The sequence below is a fragment of the Emydura macquarii genome, unplaced genomic scaffold (genome assembly GCF_026122565.2).
Source record: "Emydura macquarii macquarii isolate MOO-44397 ecotype Brisbane River unplaced genomic scaffold, CSIRO-AGI_Emac_v2 contig_1230, whole genome shotgun sequence".
NCBI lineage: Eukaryota > Metazoa > Chordata > Testudines > Chelidae > Emydura > Emydura macquarii.
In genome coordinates, this window is record NW_027131367.1 from 10,362,895 (window position 1) to 10,384,914 (window position 22,020).

Below are 22,020 nucleotides of genomic sequence, written 5' to 3' on the forward strand. Positions count from 1 at the left end.
TCAGCAAATATGACCAATATATTGTAAAAAGTTTCATCATCATTTGTGCAACAAAGAAAAAAATGGCCAGAAAAAGATTATAAGAGACAATTATACACAACTCTCTGAAGTATTTCTGATAATGTATTCCCTGAAAACTGAATTCCCACCTATTAAGTAAATTGGCCAGAAATATCTACCTATCCAGCTTGCAGTTCAACTTGTCTGAAATATAGTATCCACGAGATGATGGGCAGTTACACAGGAGGACTGATAAAAGAAGCCAGTTGTAGTATGCACAACTCAATATTATGCATTAAGTGGAGACTTTCTACAAGTTATGCATTAGGTGGTAGGAGCTGTGTGGACCGTTTTACAATTTTGGTATGGACCTTAACATGGAAAAATATATTTTAATACCAGGGATGTATATTTTAAACTTGAAACAAATGGAGATCTATCTTGGAAATTAAGTTGTAGATACAAGAAGGAAAATTCAGCTTATTTTTTAAAAATCATATATCCACGGAAATAAATTAAATACCCTCTAGCAGTTCTATAGGTATCCATTTAATCTAATATGTATTAGTGATGACGAGCATACTAGAGAAGATTTAGAGGCCTGGTTCAGAGAGCCACCAAGAGTCTGGAAGTTTATCTGAAACATATTCAATCCTCTAGGGTTAACTTTCAGTGTGACTAAAGAGCCTGAATTCATAAGTCAATTCTGAAAATGGGTCTTAAGAAACTGAAGTGACTTAGCCTTTGAAAAATGTAGCCATAATCATCATAATGGTCCCTTCTTGTCTTTTTTAAACCTATGAAAGGTTTTGTTACATTTCCAGTAGCTCTTGCTTCTATTTAGGCCAGAATCTGGAAGCATTGAGGAACCTGGAAATATTTCTATGCAAAAAATATAAAAATAATGGGGAAAAAAAGTAAATGTTCATTGACGTATTTCATACCTAAAACAATCACCATCTCCCCCCCCCCCCCCCACACACACACACCCCTTTGATTCAGCAGTGATTCAAAGTTTGGGCCAAAGTTCAACAGGTTTTCTTCTTTTATCCAAGCTGGTGCACTTGTTCCACATATTATACAAACACAGCTCTGAGGGCAACAATAAAATTACTAAGAAAGATAGTAGTTCCTGGGACTTTGTTATGTTGTCCAGAACTATTCAAGATTATATACCAAGCTCAAAGAAACTATTTTCACAGTAGAACAATTGTTTTAACCTACAGACAAAGACAACAATCGCTGCTTGAATTTTAACATGCTGAAGTCTTCATGAACATAAAGACTTCTATAAAGAAACTCTAAGCAGAAGCGCTGTCTGAAAATTCCCCCACTGGAATAAGCTAGCACAACTCAGTTGAACAAAATGGAGTCATATCACCTTACGGCAGCCAGCAAACCGGCTCCCTTGTGCTTCTGAGATAGCACATAAAAATTTAGCTTCCCTGATCTTCTCTTATCCAACAGGAGATGCTGCCTTTTCTTTTGGTTTCAGTCTGTTATTTTAGCTGGGAGACATATCAGTGGAGCCATCCAATTTCTCTTCCCCATAATAAATATAGGAAAGGCGGAGTTTTTCTTCATCTGGCAGAAGATTCTTAGGTAGCGGATACCATGGTCTCCAGATTTTTTTTAAGGGTGTCCACATGAGATGTCAACAACTTTGTCAGATGTAGAAGGTAGGATTTTCAGCATTGGTCTATCTCTGCTCCCAGTGAAATCTGTGGGAGTTTAATTATTTACTTCAGTGGAATCAGAATTAAGCCAATTTGAGTTTCTGAAAATTTCACCCAGAATATTTCCTCTACTATGTGGTATTGATTGTTTAAAGGGACAAACAGCACAGATCTCATTTTTGCTATCACAGCATACTTCACCAAATCAAATTTGTTATAAATTTGAGGGTGTGGGTGGGCATATTTAGATGGGGGGTAAACTTGTAAAATCACTAACGTCCCACCTTTCACTTTCTGCAAGCACAATTTGCACCTGCAAATTTGCCACTTGTTTTTCACTCACAAAATCATCTGTTGGAACAAATCTGAGCACTTACACTCTCTAAAAAACTAATTTTACCTGCAGTAAGGTAGATACTCAGAATTGTGCCCTCAATTCAACTGTACAGAGGATATTTTAGGGGTGCAAATGGAGACCAGGTAGTTGAAAATGGTCCTGGACTTAATATTAAGGCAATGGGTTCTGAAATACACATTAAATCTCATCATATTCACTGTAACGCCAGACAAGGAGTTGCCTGATGGATCCAGAACTGACTGCCTTTAATAAGAGGTGTTAGAAGATAGTGAAAATTGCCTGCAGATATTACTGTTGAAACTCAATGCCAGCAAATATCTGCTGCAGTTGGTTAAGAAATAGGTGAAAATGAGAAAATAAAAATCACATTTCACACAGTTAGGTATGAGTACAGCATAGTACCTTATGCCACAGGAGTGCAACAAGTTAAAGGTAGAGTTCCTCTTAATATGTGGTTATTTAAAAAAAAAAAAAAAAGAAAGAAAAGAAAGATTCCTGATCCAGAGCAAAAGCACAAGGCAGTTAAAACTGACACAAATAGGGTCACACAGAAACGAGAAATTATAAATTAGACTGTTTCCTTGATTTAGAGCTAAATTCTAACTGTGGCTGTCAAAATGCAGGGGATGAAAGAAAGTCACCCAAGAAATAGTAAAATAATTGGGAAACACTGATAAAATAAATTTCTTTTTTGTTCCCATGGGACCAAATTCTGCTCTCTTTGCCAGACAGTGCAATTCCACCTGTGTTCATTACACTGGTTCATCTCCAGTGCCTCTCTAGGAAAACCTGGCTTTGAACACACCACATCTCAATAAGTATTGCTTTGTAACTGAAGTCAATGGAGCAATGAAAATTGATACTAGCTGAAGATCTGCCCCAGTCTACATTCCTTCATTATAAGGAAAAGGAAAAATACAATAACTACAGCATATCCTGTTATTTCATTTGTCTTCAGTGGATAATTTACACCAGCTTCAGATCCGCCTTACTGTGTTTTGTGATATCATTGTCACAATATCTTTGTCTGAAAATGAGAATTTCTTAGTAATTCAAGGCATGGAGAAGTGTCCCAGCTATCTTAAGTAGGTGAACCTGCTACTCAGCATCAACATTGCTGCTGAGGAAGACTGAGCAATATCCCAAGTATATCTTAATCAGTGCCCTTATAATTCCAGAGGCTCGGAACACATCATAGATTCCATTGCTTTCTGCACAACTGTATTCTAGAATCCAAACTTCCATTTAAAAGAAAGTTTTTATTTTTCTCTAGCTGACATTTAAAAAATTAAGTGGCGGCATAAACTAAATTGAATTTAATCATCAAATGAAATAACAGGGAATTCCTTTATTACTGTGTTTTATTCTTTTACATTTTTAATTTAATTACACAGAAAAAACACTGTAAAAAGCACATTACAGTTACAAAGCCAAGCACTCACAATTAAAGTTAGGAAGTGCAAAATTAAAGTTAGGGGTCCTACAGCCAACAGCATCCACCACTTCACAACCCTAATTCATTCTCAAAACAGATTCGCCATATGCACTAATGAGGCAGGGGTCTGGTGGAAAATATAGTATGTGATCATGTCATTAAAGACTGCATCATAATGTATATGCACAAGGGGGCCATATTACGGTTGCATAGACATCCTTAATTCTAGAATTTCCTAACTTTCGTATTTCATTTTGCAAGCTTAATAATGGATTTTAATGTCATTTTGTGTGCGATTTGCCTATGTTTAAACAAAGGGCAAAGGGGGTGTGGGATAGGGGGAAGGAACAGAAATTCCATCACATGGCATCATATTGGCACCCATACAGTTCATATCAGCAAGGTTAGAACATTCAGATCCACTGCATGGACTTCTGACACTTGAGATAAGGGAGGTGCCGATAACAATAGTAGGCTGTCCTCCTGGAGCAGTACTAGAAGGGAATGAGACACACTCACTTGGCCTGTGGGTTTGAGAGATGCTTGCTGACGAAGGAATGGTGAGAATTAGGAATCAGTTTCCATCCCAGGCTGTGGAGGGAGCATGGTCTACTGGTCACAGACCTCCAGCCTGTTTACCCTGTATCCTTATCAAATAGTGAAACTATAATTTCCCACACTGTTTATTAATAATTATACTCTTATACTATTCATTGATTAACACAGATTCTTTCCCACACAGAAGTTTATCTTAGAAATGTTTCTCTTTCACTGTGGGATTGGCCTGGTTTGTGAGTAATATGTATTCAATTCTACCCTTACAAACAAACCATACCATTCCACTCATCAATGTGACCAAACAGCAAAAAGCCTCATACAGAGCAAATACTGTGAAGCTATAAAGTATCCTAGTAAACTGACAACAATTAGAAGATGATTACAAAGTCAGGGGAGCACTGCAGAAAGATACAAATCAGTTGATGCCAATTCAAGAGCCTGAGGAACCCAAAAATTATGGAACTAGACTTGATCTTTTATACACTTCTTTTACACTTCATTTAACTTATTGGATACACAAACAAATCTGAGCAATTTCCATGACCATAACAAGATTAATACCTTTCTGTTAGCCATATGTGGCATTCTGGGTATCCATGATCATGCCTCCAATAAATTACGTCAGTCATTTCTTAATTCCTATATGTTAGGGCAGTCTAGTTCCAGAGCCCCCCCCCACCCCTTATTGCAGAATTACTTATGTAATTCTGTGGTGTACTGCACACTTGTCACTTGTGTGTGTCTCAAAATGAGAGAGCAAAATTTATGACCTAGGGGTTAACTTCTTGGGCCTGTAATCTTAACTAAAACTCAGCATTTAGCATAACTTCTCCCACAAGGCTTCATACTAAAAAATAGGCTTTTCACCATAGCAAAAACTAATAACCCAATTATTGGTGTTCCCCTGCTTGCCCCCTACTATGTTTCAGCCTAATCAGCAATATACATTTCAGTATTATACACCAGTAGAGCCATTCTACTTATAGCAAGCTAAAATTATACATAAGACAAGGTCAGAGTGTGACAGTCTGTGATCCCCATGTTCACCCTTTCACAAGATTATGTTAAATTTTGTACAAAGCATACTGTGTAAGGTATCATTTGAAAACTCATGATTTGGTGATCATTATTGTCCTGGTAAAAGAGGTGTGGAAACATTGTATGTAAAGATGTAAGATACCACTGTATATTACTACTAAAGGCTAGTCTACTCTTAAAACGTACAGCGACACAGCTGTACTGGTACAGATGTGCTCCTGTAAGAGTGCTTGTGCAGCTGCATTATGTCAATGGGAAAGAACTCTCTTGCCGACATCATAAAACCACCTAAACGAGCACCAGTAGCTATGTCGGCGGAAGAGCGTCTCCTGCTGACACAGTGCTGTTTGCCGCTTATGCCAGCAAAACTTGTCTCTCTCAAGGGGGTGTTTTATCTGAATCAGAACAAATTTTAAAATGTCAAAGATTTGCCATGAACTGAGAATTTCAAGTTTCAACCAGCTCTAGACATGGAGCAAACCTGCTCTTCTTTCTGAAATATCCTTATTTTAGTATCCCTAGAGTAAGACATGTCTTTGTGTACTGTAGCAAGTCCCAACATTAGGAAATTAACAACTGGTGTCCAGGTATCCAGCCTCCAATTCCATTTGTTGATTGATGAATACAAGCTTCTCCTAATCTTTATAGAACATAGCCATTTATTTCACCGCAGCTGCAAAACACAGACAATCCTTCAGGGTCCTTCCGAAAGATCATGAACACCCTCAACTTCCACTGAATAGCAGATGTTCAGGATCTTGCAGCATCAATGCCCATATTAAGAAAAGGTCTTAGCTATAGATTAACAATAAAACATTAACATGTTGCCCTAATACACGTCTTGATTACTGTTGAACTACACTCCACTTTGCAGTTAAAAAAGGGGGGAGGGGGGACTATACTTTAATATACTCTAATGGCCTCTGGTATGGTAATGAAGTTGTCTTTGCAGTGACAGAAATGTATCAGACAAAGATATCCTGTTTGACCGTAATTAAAGGTGATGGTATGTCGCCTGAATACCCATTTAACATTGCATCCATTTATCAAAGACAATTTTCTGTGAATAATAAAGCATGATGAACCACCTAAAGAAAAGTTGAACCATCTGTCTGCTTCCTTAGTCATTAACATTCACCTTCAATAAATGCTTGGCTTGTTTTGTAACTACTTGAGTGACAGGAGAATTAGTTCATTCCCATGGATTTTCCCCATAGATTTTATTTTTTTCTATCATCTATTCATACATTTGTTAAACAGAAGGTGAGGAGGGAAAACGTAAAGTCTAAACTAATTTAAGACATGGTAGCATAGCTACTGCTAGCAGATGTCATGGTGTTTGCACTTTACATATTCATAGAAATATTTTTCTTTTTCAGGAGTGTTGAAAATGCATTTTCAGGCTGCCTCTGAATCACAGTAATATCCTGATGTTGTACATGTTTTCAAGATATTCTTAGCCTAGACAGCAATTAGAGTTCCAACTGCATGGATGGACTTGTATACACTTACATAGACCACTTCAATGTGTGGGGGCAGGGGTCTGCACACACAGATGCTGTTTTAAAATAGAGATCCAATAATTTATGTATAGCATTCACAAATGTAGGTCCAATACTGTCCATGAATACTGCCCCACATACCGTCCAAGGTGAGGTCTTAGCAAAGTAGTGGAAGTCAGGAGATCTGACTGGGGGTATTTGGCTCATTATCATTATTAATACATTTTACAGCATTTAAATTTACATGGCATTTTTGCAAACAAAATATGACTCATTACTTGACATAATGAGTTTAAAATCTGAGGAAAACAAGACAAAAGAAAAGACAATTCAGATGGAGTAAGATTAATGACGAAGAGAGAAGGACCAAAATCACCTCAACACTTTTGCAAGTTTTACCCAAAGCCGAGATCTCAAATTTAAACATCCTTGAAAATTGTAGGGGATAAATTTAGGGATTATTGATTTGGATGCATCCGTAATGGAAAGGAAAACATGGTAGGAAGCATTCTTGAAAAAAAGTAGGTTTTAAGGAAGACATTTGGTAAAAGGCATAGTATAGACTGTAGATATCTAGGATCTGAAGCCTATTGACTTCAATGGCTGCAGTAAGTGAGTTGATCTAATTTTGACAAAAACAGCTGTGTTCCTATGCTTTCCTCAAATTACCTCCTTCTCTCCATCTGTCCCTATGCTTAAAATTTTCTTTTCATTAGTGACTTGCTAAGGTCATCCTATAGGGTATAATTTTGGAAGGAACTCTGTTTTGCCTTTTGAAATTAGACTATTAAAGAGCTTAGTGTTAAGTTTCGTATGTGAAGATTACATGGGTTAGAAGTTTTAAAGGTGCTTGGTTCAGAGTTCAACTCTCTCACAAAGAGCTTACTGCAAGTTCACTTTTACTGACATTCACAGAAATCTACCATGTTCTACTTGCAACTTATTCATGTGACTAATCAAAACTCACTGAATTTGAAATTTAATTAAAGAATGAGCCAGATAGTTACTAATTCACAGAATAGATCTACTTGTAGATTCAATTCTTTTTTGTTTCACTAACTGTGAACATCCAACCTGAAATTTTCTTTCTGAGACAACTACTGTTGAAAAGCAGCAGGACTTTGACATTGATACTCAATTATTTGGATCGACTGCAACAAAAGAATAGAGACTAAAATGAGTATATTTAATAATACATTGAAGTGCCATGTTGTATTGCTCTTAGTGTTCAGTTGTAACACATTTGCAAATGTTGACAGGAAGAATAACAATATCAGTGACTAAAGGAACAGATCTAGCTTCTGATGATTTGAGTATAGTTCTCCAGCTTTAGCCACTCTTCTGCCCAGTTCACCTGCTCTTCTCAGATTCCCTGATGGAGATTTAAATTAAGCATAGTGCAGATGAATCAGAATAAGATTGAATCAATAGAATCATGCAATTGAGTCATATTAAAAAATAATGGTTAATTGCTTTTTTTGAGCTCTCTGCACTAGAATTGCAAACAACAGAGGGTTTTTTTTGGATTCCTGGCAATTTCAAAAAAAATTTTAAAAAAAAATAAAAATCCTTTCAGGTCAAACGAAATGTTTTCTTCATCCCAAAATGAAAATTTCATTCTCATTGCACATTGTGTGTGTGTTTTATTTATTTACACACACACACACACACACACACACACACACACACACACAGAAATAAAATTTTTAAACAAAGTTATTACATACCCAAAAAATTAAGGTGTTTCATTTTGAACACATTTTAAACAAAATATTTCAATTTTTTCCTGGAATTTAAGGATGTTTTCCTCCCCACAAAATGAATAATTCAGTGAAATCAACATGAATTTGCAAAACGTTTAAGTGCCACTGAATCTGCACTTTCCTCTGAATAATGTTTTAGTCAAAAATTTCACCAGCTCCACTCTGCACTCTACTGTACCAGAGTAGAATGGTCAGGGATAGAACATATTTCAGTGCTAAGGGGGTTTCCAACATCTGGTGAGATACAGGGGGTGGAAGGAAACAAACAGTAGCATTTGGGACCTGGCTCTGCTATGGTTGATGTGAAGATGTATCACCTGATGAGGATGGATTCTGCTTGAGGAAGGTGCTATCCATCCCAGAGCAGCCCAGTGTACTGGGGACAGAGTGGAGGGATGGACCACACTGTGCAGGCTTCTTTTCAAATTGGGGGAGTTTATTCCAGCACAGTATGGCCAGAAACAGGAAAGGCAGCAAGCCCATGGGCCAGCTCCCTCTTCATCCTCTTTAGGATACTCACATGAGCTAAAGAACAGCAATTGTGACTAGCCCTTTTACAGGTGTGGGTGAATAATCCTCCCCCTCCTGTAAACCCACAAAGGGCGTGTCACAACATGTTCTGCATGCACTGCTGCTCTTAAGCCCTGCTCCGGCATGTGCTTCCTTTTATGCATGCGAGTAGCTCCCCCTGAAATCAATGGGACGACTACTACACATGAAACGAAGCACATGCTAAAGCTTTGCAGAATCAGGGTCTTATACACTTTATTGTATTCATCACATGAACTTTAGCAAGAGAGCTATAGTAAATACTGAAATATTTAAAAAATTGTCTGGGCTATGATAGGTAAGATTTTGAATAGTGTTAGAAGCTCTTTTATGCTACCTTTAAATAAAGGTACTGAAAAGTAAGACATCAGAGTAACCACAGCTGTATGGAGGTTTAAGGAGAAGCGATTAGCAAGTTTAGGCATCTTTCCCTTCCCTTTCTAGCTCTTAAACAATCTGATTTATATTCATTTCCACCTTCTTCCTCTGTATTTACTGTAGCTAATCTCTCCCCTTATGACTGGCTGCTATACAGACTCCTGTGTATTCAGTATAGCTCTTTCCATCACTAATTTAAATATTCCCTCACAGATGTGTCTATTCTCTTATCGGTTTACTTAGCATCCCTTCTTTTAGGATATAGCCCATTGTACCTATACAAGCCCCACCAATCTAAAACTCTCCTGTCTGTATCAATTCTTCAACCATAGTCAGAATACTAATCAGCTATTATTTGCTGACTTCCCAGCATGGTGCCAGTATAATTTCAGACAGTTCATATCCTCATTTTACTTGTCTTCATCTTATTTCCAAAGCCCTTGCTCTAACCTCAGCCAGCCCAGGTGACCACATGTAGGAGAGTGGCAAGAAAGCATCACATCCGGGCTTTGCATTTGAAAATCCAGACCAAATTTGGCTTCAGTTCAAAGTTCTGTGCTTAAGAAGTGTATTGCCTACCTTGTTCAGAGTCAGACACACTATGGTCTTTATCCTAACCATCAGTGTACATGATGTTTACATGGCAGTTTCTCCTGCTCACTCCTAAACATCAGCCTCCAATGATATTCAAAGTACTCAATTAACCATCTCTGCCATGTGCACTCTCTCATCATGGACAAGGGCACAAGACACAGCATTTCCCCATCTCCACTGAATATTCATGGTCACCCTTACCCCTGTGGACAATTTACTGTTATCCAACAGTTTCTCTGGAAGACTTTCCATCTTAACCGGATACCAACCCTTCCTTTTCCTCTTTTACCTATGTTAACCCAGTTTTCAGCAGCTTGCCAACCAGCTGTCCACACACCATCCACTCCTGATTTTCCTGCTGTTGGCATTGCAACTTCTGCAAATGTTGCAATGTATACAGATTTTCCTTGCATTCTCACAAAGGTTGCTTAGCCCTGGTCTACACCACAGAATGAGATCAATGCAACGCAGTTTTTGTCAACCTAACTATGTAAGTGTCTACACTAAAATTTTACCCACCAACATAAACTCGCCCGCTGCACCAACTTAATAACTCACCTTCCATGTCATAGTTTGGGGCTGGCTCGGGGTGTCTGCCTCAGAAGGAGGTCACACCACTTCGCCACAGGCAGGCAAACAGTCAGAAGTCTTGGCCCTCAGTCAGGGCAGGGCAGGCAACAAGGATTTAGTCCTGGCCCTTCCGACAGGGCAGAGTAGGCAAAATACAGTGTCTAGCCCAGGTCCTCAGGCCGGGGCAGGGCAGGCAAGACAAAAATAGCATCCGGCTACAGCCTATCAAGGCTTAGCAGGCCGAGGGCCCTAACAGTGGGGTGGCATCCCACCACTGGGTCACCTTCTCCATCTGTAGCCCATGTCATAGTCCAGCTCCTCGGGGTAGATGGCGAGGGACAGGCCCTCAGGGTCACTAGCATCCGGCAGCTCCTCCAAGTCATTCGGGACAGGCAGCTCGGGCAAGTCACAGGTGGCTCCTCCGAACCATTGGCAGCAGGCCGCTCTCCCCAGTGACGGGCCACACACAGCCCTTCCCAATCCTTGGGGCCTGGTTGCTCGGGTACACCCTCTAGGCTTCCACCAGTGGATAGCTCAGGTGTCCCTTTAACGGGGTTGGGCTCAAATCCCAGCCCTGGGGGAAAGACCTCCTCCTCCTCCAGCAGCTTCCCACTGACCGAGGTACAGGGACTGTCTTTTATACTTCCTGTCCTGCCCCTGCACTTCTGGTTTGGAAGTGGTGTGGTACCCGAGTCTGCCCACCATGTGGCATGTGTCAGCCCCCGAGTGTCAGCCTCAGAGGGAGACGACACCGCTTCGCTACACTCCACAAGAGGTGTAGAGTCCATGGCTATGTACACACTCATGGCAGCAAAATTCGCTGCCGTCAGATCGATTTTTCTGGTTCGATTGAGCGGCAGGGAAGACACGCTCAAATGATCCAGAAGTCAATCTAATAAAACCACCTCCCCAAAAAGTGTACGCTGCGTCGATGGGAACGCATTTCCCGTCGGCACAGCACAGTGGAGACAGCATGCTAAAGGCAAGTTACGAAGTCGAATTTCGCCGACAGTGTAGACCAGCACTATGTCACTATAGTTAGGTTGATGCAGCGCCAGGGTAGATTTTGTGTTGCTTACATCAACTGCTGCTGGCTTTCAGAAGCTGTACCACAATGCCACATGACAGTTCAATCAGTGCAAGCGTTCCTGGGGAGGATGTGCACCAACGACACAAGGAGCAACATGAAGACATGCACAAGTGATGTAATTACTGTGGCGACAATATGCTGACATAAATTAGGTCGACTTAATTTTGTAGTGTAGACATGCCCTTAGTCTAATCAGCTGGGCCTCTGTCCAGTGATCTTTGCAGCAGAAATACTCAGTCAGCTGATAACATAATTCACTTAGATGTGTTTATCTTAGAAGCTCAGAACTGCTTGTAAACCAGAGGTTTCTATTCCACTTTAAAGAACTAATCTTCCAGGCTCCAATTCCCTTAGGACTAGAGATGATCCTGAAATGCAAACCCCATATTCAGATTTCAAACACCCCAGAAATGTGAGGGGTACAGACTTCAGTTGCTGTAAACTGTCATAGCTCATTGACTTAATGGAGCGCCGACAATTCACAGCAGTCAAGGATCTGCCTTGGGATGTATGTATTGGATTAGGGGTCTCAGATCTCAGTTTTGCCCATTATAAAGCTCGGGGCCAACAGCAAGACTTTTGCGAGGATCCAGGTTTGGATCCAGTCATTCCCCTTGACTCCCCATCACACACACAGAGAAATTGTATGGTGTTCAAATCCATAATCCATTGTATGAATCCATATCCACTTAGAACATTTACCAAAAAATGAATAGGAAAACAGAGGCAATTGAAAGCAAATACAAATTCTTCCCCAAATTTATCAGCGACCCTCTCCGACTCTACCCACAATGAACACTCATTTTATCCTCATTAAAAACTGTTTAACTCAAAAGTTTGCAGGTGTTAGCAAGACTGAGTAGCATAATGCCTCATGTCTCTGTCGGGCTCATTAAAAAGTATACACATGTAAAACAGGGGGATTGTTCCTTCTTCAGCTATACTTCAGTTAATCCATTGTCTCTCTGAAAGAAGCATAGCTCTTCTGTGCTATCACCTTGTACTGTCATCTTTTCTCTTCTGCAAGATGGTGTCTAAAGAGTACCATGTAATTAGCTGTAAGGAGCATAATGCAGCTAATTTAATGCCATTTTTATTTATTTATTTTTCTTATTTTATTGTAAAGAACCCATTAAAAATTCACATTTTCTTCCCATTAGCAGTCAATTACCAGAGAGCTCTGCTGTTTTTAGCATAGGGAATAATCAGAACGCACTATGGGGTAACTGTTGGCAAATGCTGGGTTTCTTTTCCCCATAGCAATCATTTTCACTTGGATATTAGCATCTAATTCACAAAGTCTGTGTAAAATGCTAGAGGTGGGCACTGTGCCTTACTGACAAAGAAGAACACAATCTTATCACAATATCACAATCACCTATCACAATTGTTAGCTAAGGTCCTAATCCAACAATCAGCTTCTTTGGGCAAATGCCTGCAACCTCCTGGAGCAGTCTACTCATGCAGAGCAGCTTGCAAAATCAGGGCCTGTATCTCAGTCTAAGATTGCACTACAACAAATTGTTCAAATTCCAATATGCCCCAGGTTGACCTAGCCATACATTTCTTGCACCCAGAGAACAGTGATAAAGGTGTGTCATGGCAAGTGAACCAAGTTATAAAATATCTAGAGGATCAGATACTAAAGTGATGTGTGGGAGATAAAAGCAGTGTAAAGCCACTTCCTAGTCCCCCTAAATTCCTCCTCAAACCATCTCTCTGCCATGACGCCTACAAATCACACCTGTCTGGCACTAGCTAGGATAGTGATTAACTGAAATTTCTGATCTTCCTCTAAACTCTGTGGATTTCCTCTGAACCTTCCTGTGTCCAAATAGTTTCATTCACCAGTTGCATCCTGTTTTTCCTTTAGATAGTGTTCTCTGGAGCAGTGGTTCTCAACCAGGGGTATGCGTTCCCCCTGGGGGTATGCAGAAGTTTTCCAAGGGATACATCAACCCATCTAGATATTTGCTTAGTTTTACAACAGGCTACATGAAAAGCACTAGCAAAGTCAGTGCAAACTAAACTTTCATACAGACAATGACTTGTTTTTACTACTCTATATACTATACACTGGAATGTAAGTGCAATATTTATATTCCAATTGATTTATTTTTATAATTATATGGTAAAATGAGAAAGCTAACAATTTTTCAGTAACAGTCTGCTGTGACACTTTTGTATTTTTAGGTCTGATTTTGTAAGCAAGTAGTTTTTAAGTGAGGTGAAACTTGGGATACACAAGACAAATCAGACTCCTGCCAGGGGTACAGCAATCTGGAAAGGTAATGATGCCCTGATCCTTATCTGGGTTCTTCCATAATCCAAATAACCAAACCATAACAAAAAACAGTGTATAACCAAATTTTTCACAAGTATTAACATCCAACACCCCCAACAGGGAACAGAAAAATTGTAATTTTAGGATTTCACACTTTCTGCCCCTCCCCCCTTCACAATATTTTACTCTCAAGGAAGGATAGATTTTATGCTCAGTTTCTGTTCATTTATTGGTACGAGAGTGAGATGAAGAGATTTTTCACAATGCCAAGGCACGTTTTTATTGCTTTACCTTCTCCCTCTCCTTCACTTTCCATCTCTCCCTCTCTTTTTCTCACCTGGAGATCTGGGAAAAAACATAATTAGCAACAGGATGAATTTGTTTAGCAGCTATGTCAATTTTGGCTCAAGTCACTCATATCCAAACCTTTATTTCCTTTCTGTTTGCCTTGTAGCTTAAATGCCATTTCCTTTATCACCTTCTCAATATCACCAGTTTCCAAAGAATAAACACTGGAGAACAGATACATTCTCTCAGTTACACCAATGTCAAAGCCAGAGTAAACTGATTGGTTTGAATAGATCCACTCTAGTTTTACACTGGTGTAACTGAGAGCAGTATTTGGCCCTTTGTATAGAAGAATATACTCCAGGCTTTTTCTTCTTGAAGAATTTGTGCTAGGAGTTATTACTTCAAGACCCAAGAAAACTAGATATTGTGTACAGTACTGTATATTCTGTCTTCATTTTTGTACTGAATAAACAGCATTTACAGTGTGTTTTATTAATATACTACAGTATTCCCAAAGGGTAACTAAATCTCTAAATTTACCTATACAACACACACACACAGATATATTTGAATGAGAAACCAAAACTCTTGCAAAGATGTACATGATCCCTGTAGATGTATAGTATATAGGATGTCAAAAATAATTAATAAGGTCAGCTCCAAAAAATGTCCAGTTCATTGGAGCATTTTATGCTTCTTGGAAAGAAAAACAATGCTTATGCATTTTAAAAACTTAAGGTACACTGAATGTTCTCTCTGGAGATACAAGTAGTTTTCATAGTATCTTTGTAACAGCTTCTCATTTCAACCTACACTTCTTAGTCCCATTGCAGAGATTAATTTCATGACATCTGAGGTAGAACTGGATGAAAAAATCTGGTTTGTATTTCCCCAAAATATTTTGCGGCAAAACTGCAACAAAGGCCCACATTTTCAAATATTCCTATTGGTTTTGGTTGCCCAGCTTGTGAGGGCCTGATTTCCATAGCTGCTGCACACCTATAACTGTAATGAAATGGGAGTCCCAGGTTTTCAGCACCTCTGTAAAAACTGGATTTTCTGAAGTGCTCTGTGTTGGCCTATCTGCCCCCACCAAAGTTAACAGTAATGCTGCCAATGACATCAACAAGAGCAGAGAAAGGCCACAGTGAGTGCTTTTGAGATATGCCAAATTACATGTCAAAAATAGAAGCACCCCAAATTAGTTCTCACATTTAACAATGTGGGCATGTTAAAAAGTTAATTTCTGGGCATTCTAACTTCAGTTGACTAATAACAGACAGGTAATAATAAACTGGTCTTTTACCAATAAAGAAGATACCTCAAATGGAATGTTATGATGATGAATAAGAATATATATACAGTAACACTAAGACAAAGAAACCATGTAAGGCAATCTTTTGGTCTACTTATTGGAAGGTTAATAATGCAAATGGGCCCAACCCCAAGAAAAATGGACATGAAGACCTCTCTCTCTTCCAGAAAGGCAGGAAAAAAGACCAACTTGCATGTGTGAGGATTATGATTTTGTGGCTGTTATTTTTTATGCTGATGACATTGAACATCCAAAATTTTCACCAATAGCAGGGTTTTCTGTTTTTGTTTGAGAATCCATTATTTCCCTTTGGAGGAAGATTTCAAAGACACAAAGGTTTTTTAGCACTCAACTTCCATTACACCTTAACTACCCTTCGTACCTTTGACAATATTTCCTCTAGAGTACATCAGGGCTCTTCTAACATCAAAAAGAATAATATTTTCCTTTATTAATACTCAATATAAAATAAACCCTAAGAATATATTATCTGGTATATGAAATTACAGGGAGTATTCCAACTTTGAAAGTTCTTAATTTTCTTCCACTTGGATGGATCACTTAATTATTATACAGTGATTTGAATAAGGAAAATGGTGTCTTCAATACATTGCTCAAAACTGTACTCACACTGGACTTTGGAGTTGGAGGTAAGGCTCCATGGGAAGCTCTGATGGAAGATAGCAATCATTAGAAGCAGGGCTGCCCAGCTCCAATTGCAGGCCTCTCCTGTGACTGAATCAAGTGACCCCTGTCAAGGCAGGTCACTGCTGTTAGAGGAGCTACATGGGGGGAAAAAGGGTCAGAATGAAGCAAAGGAAACAGCTGTACTAATGCAGTATAATCTAAAAGCTAACCATGTACATTTAGGCTAATGGAACAAAACCACTGTAATCCTGAAAAGAAATGGAACATTACTGAAAATGCAACTACCGTACTTGAAATTCAATTAGCTGTTATGACTCCCAAAAGACCGGGGGTTGTTTTGTTTTTTCATTAACTGTCATTTGTTTTTTATTAAGTTTAATATTTAAAAAATAAAATAGATATTGCTCTAATGAAATCTATCACCTCAATACTCTAAAATATCTCATAACAGCCACATGTGGGATATTTCACCAGTTATGGACTCACTTATAAGCGGCCAGGAGGCCAGTTAGCAGAGTACGACTAAAAGCCACAACTCCCAGAAACCAATATAATGACACTAAATTTGTCTCCTGCATTCACTCTGGTTGGACATGCTCAACAGCTAGCACTCAGCATTCTACCACACATATTAAAGTCAGCACCAACATAGTCTTGAGCTGCGGTTCTAACTGATGCTAAAAAGACGACTAAACTACAGCAATACCCAAAACAGGTGAACTGGGAAAATCTGAAGGCTGCTGTTATTGATGCAAATGGATATTCTTTTAATATGTCTGTAATGTATTATGGTTATGTTCTCTATGGTGAATAAGAAAAATATTAGTGTGATAGAACAAGCTACAGAGCTTTCTTTCCACTTTATTAAAATGAAAAACAAGTAATTAAGGTAAGGTTTAACTTCTTAAACAAAAGCAATAATGCCCAAATTAGACTACTGGGCACCTTAAAAATACATAAGTGCAAAGAAATTCACTGATCATAAAAAAAGAGAGAGATAGCAGGGATTTTCTGAACACATAATTAAAGACAGATAGTCTCTCTTGGCTCCCCTGATGCCGTCAGCCAAGGCATCAAACCTCAAGTCAACACTGCAGCTTCTGGCCATGTCCACAGTGAACTCCCAGATCAAACACTTAAGGCGTCAAAGAAATTGACATCACTATCTCTCATTCCAGTTTCTTTCCCTTCTCTAAACCTTAGTGCCAAAGGGCCCAATCCTGGCACTCTCCTCCCTGGTCATCAGGGCCGCTGCCCTTGTGCAATGGAGAAAACACAAATCTGCTGCTGAAGGTAAGGGGTGGGGGGCAGGGTTAGTGAGCGCACCCAGGATATCTGTACCTGAGGCAAGCTACAGAACTCCACTACATAGCATTGTTCCTATATAGTCGTCGACAGGCAGAGGCGGGGCAGCAGATGCGTCTGTCTGTGACCTCTCAACCTACCCGCATGGAGTACAGGATCATTGATGGTTACTGTGGTCTCAGGACTCCACTGTTGCTACATAATCTGGGAAGGAAGCATTTCTCCCCTTGGTCATCACCCCACTGTGCCAAGCCTAGCTACAGTGCTCAGGCTGACGGTATGTCCATGAATAAGTTAGACCCCAGTGACTGAAATATTACAAGGACAGGGCATTTTTCCCTGGAGTGTATTTTCCTGCTTATTCCACTGAATTATGGGTATGAAGGAATATCAACTTTGGTGTAGAACAGCTAACCTCCAGATGGAATTGAAAAAAAAAATCTATTATAAAATAAGTGCAGCCATCAGTTACAGAAAATGCAGCAACTGAAACCACAGCAACTCTTCCACCAGGTGTTGCCAGCAGCAAAAATGACCAGGGTCAATTAATTATTCTTTCTAAAAACATAAACTCTGGCTCAAGCCCCCAGTCAGAAACCTGGGACAAGTAAATATCCCCCCAGATACCCTTGATAGGCAATACTTCCCCATTCTTAAACATTGAAGCTTTGTCTACATTACCCCACAGTTCACACTATAGGGGTGTGAATAGCAGTGTGCACCGAAGGGCTGCACTCTCACACCCTATGTGGATGCTGTGGGAGCAAACTAGAAGGTTCCTACTTCGCATGAAGATAGTCCACATGGAGGATTTACACCACAGCGCTTTGGTGTGCACTGTTATTCACTTCCCTATAGTTCAAGCTGCAGGGCAGTGTAGACAAGCCCTAAGTCTGGCAGTTTAAAAATAGGAAAACTTAATTAGGATAACAAAGTTTGGGGAAGCCAGCATCAATAAATTAACATCTGTATCTCTCTCTTAAGTAAGACTCCCCCAGGGTATCCTCATGGTGGGAATGTCCTGCAATAGCCATTTCCCTCCTTCTCCTCTTCCATTATTGTTGTCCAGAGTTGGCAGAGTCCACAGCCAGGTTTGTATCCAGCCCATAGTGGAAGCACTGCCTGGTCTGCTCCATAGGCTTTACCACCTATACCAGTAGTAGAGATTACAGCTTTTACTGATTGCTGGATAGGGTGGGCCACCCCAAAGTTCAGCGGCTGTGCTACTCTTTGCCATCTCTTTGCAAAGTCTGCAGAGGGGATCAATGGTATACAAAACCCTGCACAGAATCCTTGTCCCCAAGGATGTTTTCCCAGACCCTTTACTCTTACACATTCACCCACAAAATTATATTGCTGAAGAAAGCTAGATTCTGCCTCCCACTCACTCCACTTCATTGGAGAGGAGTAGGAATTGCTAATAACCAAGCCTGCCAAGTACCAAAAATTAAACACAGATGAGTCTGGGAAAATAGTTTTTACCTGCAAAAATAATGGATCAGATTGCAACCTTCATCAGCCAGGGAATGGAAATAGAGCTCCAAGTTTTGCAAAGGGACCACTCAGTAGCACTCAAACAAAATGCTCTAGTCACAGTACTGCAGGTAGGGAACTTAATGCTGTTTTCAACAGAGTGAGGGAAAACGTCCACTAACAGAGCAGGAAGTAATAGGGGAGGGGTGGAACAATGTTCCATCCCATAATACTGTGGGTAACCCAATTAACTTGATTATGTCTACTTTTTACACCAAGCCGTAGTCCCTTCAAGGACCGTTCCTTAGGCCTTGTTTATCATTTACCTAATAATCATAAAAATAAAATCAACTTAAAAACACTGAACAATATTTAATTCCCTCACAGCTTTACCCAGCCAGGCCAGGAAAACACAGAGTACTCTCCTTTGACCCATCTTCCCCTTCCTTTTATACTGTGCCCACACTGCCATTTATCTAGCTAGGACAACAGGCTGCAATTCGTTCACTGTGTCACACAGATGTCTGGTTCAAGAAAAGACCACTGAAAAGGTGCTCTCTGGTGCAAGACATGATAATTTGTGTGTTGTTTATTCCAGTCTCATATCATGCAAATAATCCAGTCAGTATACTGGCTCTCTATTTACTATTATGTTACATTAAAGTTCCTGGTCTATATCTTCAAAGCCCTCAATCAGTGGATCCTGGGCAATAAGAACCCATGTTTAGACTGTTCCGAGGGGCAGTTAAATTTTGTAAAGTTATTAAGGTGATGAGTGTGGGATAAATGCCTGGATAGATAGATAAGGTCTAAATCTACTTCATAAGCCTGTCCTTTCCTTAGTATATTACAAAAACAAATCAACATCCACCCTCTGTTGGTGGAGAGAAGAGATAGAAAGATCAGTATTTCCTTGTGTGTTTGAGCAGTGGATTACAGTGACTGTTACATGGTCTCCCTCTGTGCCTGATCCACAGAGGATGTGGATATTACAACTCTTAGCTCAACAGGCTTGCTCTTCAGCTCCTGCTTTTAGTACAGAAAGTCTCCAGTTCAATGTCTAGTATCTGACTAAATGGTAATCCACCATATGCTCACTTTATAATTTGGGGAGATTAGTACTCAGCATCCATGGATACTCAGCTCCATGGATGCTGAGTACTAATATATAAGCCTACATAGACCGAGATGGGGCCAGGTACAAGAGTTCTCTTGAGCCCTTCATTGCCTTCTTTTGGCAGATGAAGATGGAGTCAAGAACTTCACCTTTAACACAGGGGAAGAACTCAGAAACAAAACATATTCTTCATAACCTGTACTTAATCTATGCTCTCACAAATACCAAGAATTTTTTGTTTATTTAAATATTTCAACATATTCACTAACCTCAGTGATAACAAGAGGCATTTCTCCAGGGAATTAGATGGTTCAAGAGATTGGTAATAGGCTTATAGAGCCTTTCGGTTCTAGAATACTGGTTCAAATGCAGCCCTAGATTGCAATTTCTGAAACTTGTTGCCACCTGATAACTGTTTGGTGACCTCCCTGGAATGAATGGGATGTTCAAGTAGAACTACTTATGACTCCCTAAAGTCAGAGGTGGTTCCTTACAGACCACAGCATAGGCACACCTGGGGCCAGATTCTGATCTCAGTTTATGCAGTCTGAACCTTGAAGTTAAGTCTGCTGGTTGGAGTTACACCAGTGTAAATGAGACACAAACGTACCCAGAAGTGTGCCCTACCACTGTGCTCATCAAACCCTGCCTCGTGGATAAAGGATGTTTGTCAATTATCCTGTACCAGGCTAACAGTAAATTCACACACACCTTCCTACAGACATGTCATTCACACCCAAGCTGATTTTTAAGAGACCACAATTAATACTCACTAATTTTAGAAACATCTTATCAAACAGCAGCCATTTACCTTATTAACAGGTAATTACCTTATTTACCTGATTAACAGGATTATGGAAAGCAGACAAAAAACCTGTTACAGTTGTTTTTCCAAACAAGCAGAGACCAACTAATCAGATTGTTCTATAGCTCAGAACATCCAGCAAAAAACAAATAGCTAGAATTTTACAGAAAGCCAAAACACATTTTCTTTTCTTCATCTTCTAATGCTTGTTTCAGGGACTCTTTAAATAGACAGAGAAGGTCAAAAGTATGTTCATGTCCCATGTGAACATGGCTTTGTTCATACAGTTACTTAACTGAACTCAGAACTCACCAGCCATTAGCTCTCCAATAACACCACCACCACCAAACTGAAATGCGCTTCTGCAAAATATCTGTATGGTCAAAAATTTACCAGAGCTACACTTGGTCCAAATCTAGAATTTAATATTCTCCTCCCTCCCCCCAAACAAAGTCCACCAAAGATGTTCAAGAAAAGGATCTGTTGTGAAATGTTTGCAACTCAGCTTCCTATCAGAATGATCGAATACAAGTCTGTTAGGAGTCCAAGAGTGTTAGTGAAATCTGGAAACTCATTTTGAATAAGATCACAACCTCAAAATTAAATAATAGATGTAGCCTGCCTGCTGCATCATCAAATTTTAATTAGATTCTTTTCAGCTGTATGTCTTTGATCTCAGCTAAATCAATCATGGCTGCAGTGGGGAGTTGTTGGGTTTTTTGGGAGGGAATGTGTGTCATGCTAAGCTCACACATAAAACAGAATAATCTGTCTGAGTCACATTGTTGCAATCATAGGAAAAGAGGGTAAATCCTCTGAAATAACACCTATGACACTGGACTACCTTACAATTCCCATTTATCCCCATCACTAGAAAATAACCAGGCTCTTCAAAATAAGATAAGCATCCATGGGTTTGCTTTTGGCAATATCATATTATAACAATCGCATTACTGGGGTTCATATAGTAAAAGATTTAGGCTGAGACTTGAAAAGCAGCATAAGGGGTTCTTTCATGACCAAGATTTGAAATCCTACAGGCTTTGAAATCCTTAGGTGCTTAATTCCTCTGTACCTCTGAAAATCTCAGTGTAAATTATCTAACCAGATCATATAAATTGCCTGGATCATAGAGGCTGAATCTGGTATCCTTACATTGAATAGTACCTTACACCACAAGTAGTCTTGCTGAAGATAATGAGACCACTCATGGAGGCAGTTGCTATTCACTTTACAGGTATCCAAATCTGGTTTACAAATATTATTTCATA

The 22,020-nt window shown here is 39.6% G+C and overlaps 1 long non-coding RNA gene across 6 annotated transcripts in view; it reads right to left on the reverse strand.

The window, feature by feature from the left end:
- Positions 1-7,694: 7,694 nt before the first annotated feature.
- LOC137152863 (uncharacterized) overlaps positions 7,695-22,020 on the reverse strand; it is a 70,617-nt gene continuing 56,291 nt past the window's right edge. For 3 of the 6 annotated variants that reach the window (XR_010919634.1, XR_010919635.1, XR_010919631.1), the window contains 2 exons: positions 16,032-16,183; positions 13,984-14,140 (listed from right to left, as the gene is read on the reverse strand). This is a non-coding gene — a long non-coding RNA (uncharacterized lncRNA). Of the gene's footprint in view, positions 7,940-13,983; positions 14,141-16,031; positions 16,184-20,213; positions 20,347-21,061; positions 21,246-22,020 lie in introns of those variants that run through there. The other 3 variants (XR_010919632.1, XR_010919636.1, XR_010919633.1) reach the window with 3 other exon arrangements.